The 2,256-nt window shown below is 58.4% G+C and overlaps 1 protein-coding gene across 1 annotated transcript in view; it reads left to right on the top strand.

Moving 5' to 3' along the window:
- The first annotated feature begins 1,772 nt into the window (after positions 1–1,772).
- LOC102437031 (interleukin-1 receptor type 1) overlaps positions 1,773–2,256 on the top strand; it is a 51,792-nt gene continuing 51,308 nt past the window's right edge. The window contains exon 1 of the mRNA XM_023743996.1: positions 1,773–1,792. The gene's annotated coding sequence lies outside the window, so the exon portion shown is untranslated. The remainder of the gene's footprint in view (positions 1,793–2,256) is intronic.

Raw genomic sequence — 2,256 nt, 5'->3', positions numbered from 1 at the left:
TGAGCAGCTTGACAGGGTAAGGAGAGGCCTGAGCCCCCTTCAGGGAGCCATGGCTTCTTCTGCAGGAAAGGTTCCCCGGCATGGCAAAACCGTCCCAGTCTTCCAACCGGTCGCTTCTGCGGGGAGGGCAGCGAGGAAGCCGCGCTCCACCAGGCCGCCCCAGCTCAGAAGTGCTTTCTGCTCCACACGTTCTTGTCAGACGCTCTGCCTGTCGCCCTGTTGGGGTGTGCTTGTCACTGAAGCACACACTGGCATTTGGAGCACCGGTGTGGTGCTGAGTCGAGCAGAGAGTGAAAGTAGGAGGGACAGCCGCTCCGCAGGTGGTGAGCAAGGCAGCTGGACCCCGGAGGTGCCAAGGAAAGGGGACAGGGAGGGGTGGTGGTAGAGAAGGGAAAGCCGTCTGCACACTGAGGGAGGGGGAGGAAGCCCAGGGCTGCCAGAGGAGAGTGGTTATAGGTGGGAAGGGAAGGTCTTCAAACCGGTTCCCCCTCGCGTGTGTGTGAGAGCCCACCTGGGTCTATGTGTTATCAGGGAACTTGGGGTAGGAGTGGTGGGAGGTGCTAGAATGTAAAGGAAAAGAAAAGGAAAGTATAACTTCACTTCCACATCATTGCACAAGTCAATTTTTCTCTCTACTTGCAAACAACCTTCACTACACAAGTGGTGGGACCCATCTATGCTCCCCAGCATGTGGCGCCTGGCCTGGGGCTGCAGCGTGGGGCCGGCGCCCATCGTGGACGCGGTGCTGAAGGAGCTCAGGTGGAGGCTGGGGAAGGGCTCTGCCGGGGGCTGTGAGAACAGCTGCCCACAGCCTGGCTGGTAGTGGAACCGCCCGGGAGTTTCCCAAATGTGCCTCAGCCCCCGGATTCAGATATGGCTGATCTGGGTGTCCGAAGTCAGGTCTCCCCGGGTTCCCAATGTGTAGACAGGTTGCGAGAACCAGCACCCTAAAGAGAGGGAACTTCTGACGAATTCTCATAGTATTATGTCACCTGTTCCCCTGAGAAAGAGGACTCATGCAAGCTCTGGAACCAGATAAAACAAATGGGGAATTGTAATAGGCCACAAGGCATGTTAGGCTCCGGATTATTGCTGCTTGCTCCTTTATGCAGGTGATGGGGCTATGGAAGGATGGGGCAGGGAGACAGCCCGGAGGGTAGCAGGCAAGGCTGCTGAGCTGTGGCAGGAAGCAATCATTCACTCTGTGCCTCCTGGGAAGAGGGCCCAGGAGCCCTCAAGGCAGGCCAGCTGCAGCTGTTTGCTGGCGCTGGCCTGGCAGCAGAGTGGAGGGGAGAGCAAGGCGGCGCTCCCGGCTGTTGGCCTGGGCCTGCTGCAGGGCGCCCGTCCTCCCCACCTGCGTGGGGTTTGAGGTGTGCTCCCAGCCATTCATTGCATCTCTTTGAGTGAGAGCTCATTTGCAAAATCAGTCCCTGAACTAAGTGGGTTTTAAGCTTAACAGAATAGTCCATCTGGCCAAGAAGCCCGGCCTCAAGACTGTGGCGCCGGTAAGGGGCTGTGCCATCGGCTGCATGACAATCAACAGTTATCAGGGCTCCAGAGTCGGATCTGCTGCGCGCTGTTTGCAGTAATTGCTCATGGGATCTCTCCCGTCACTCCGTGAGGTGGGAGCTGTTATGATCCCTTTTCACGGAAGAGGAAACCGGGTGTAAAGAAATTAGCGACTTTTCGGAGTTCACAGTCAGCCAGACAGGGCTGGGGCCAGCAGCGTGGGCCTCCGCGAGCTCAGGCTCAGGGCCTGGCAGCTGGGGGGCAGCACAATCCCGAGGTCAAGGTGAGGAGTCCCCGCGCACTTCGGGCGGTACCACCGGCCGCCCCGGACCGCAGCCTCCCGGCGTCCTGGCGCCCGAGGGCCGCAGGGGGCGGGCGGGGGCGGGGGCGGCTGGATCGGCTTGATGCTGGGGTGCCCGGACAATGCCCTTGCGTTGTGCGCGGGGCATCGGAGATGGACCCGAGGCCCGCGCGGCGTGGAGACATGGAGCAGAAGAGAGGCGTTAGCGGAAGTGTGGGGCATTAGGCGGGATAAGGCGTATTAGTTATATAGAGTGGGTAGAATACTTCATTGGGATTTAAAGATTGAAGGAGCATGGGGTAGGTAGATGAATAACGGGTAAGAAAATTACGGAAAGAGAAATGACGGAGGTCTCCCTGAAGAATGGTCGGGTAAGTCCCAGGATTTTACAACTCAGGAATAGACTACATTAGTGCCTTTCCATAAAACTATCAACGCTCTGGACC

The sequence above is a fragment of the Myotis lucifugus genome, unplaced genomic scaffold (assembly GCF_000147115.1).
Source record: "Myotis lucifugus unplaced genomic scaffold, Myoluc2.0 scaffold_422, whole genome shotgun sequence".
NCBI classification, from domain to species: domain Eukaryota; kingdom Metazoa; phylum Chordata; class Mammalia; order Chiroptera; family Vespertilionidae; genus Myotis; species Myotis lucifugus.
The sequence above is the reverse complement of the archived record's forward strand: the minus strand, read 5'-3'. Positions and strand labels throughout refer to the sequence as shown.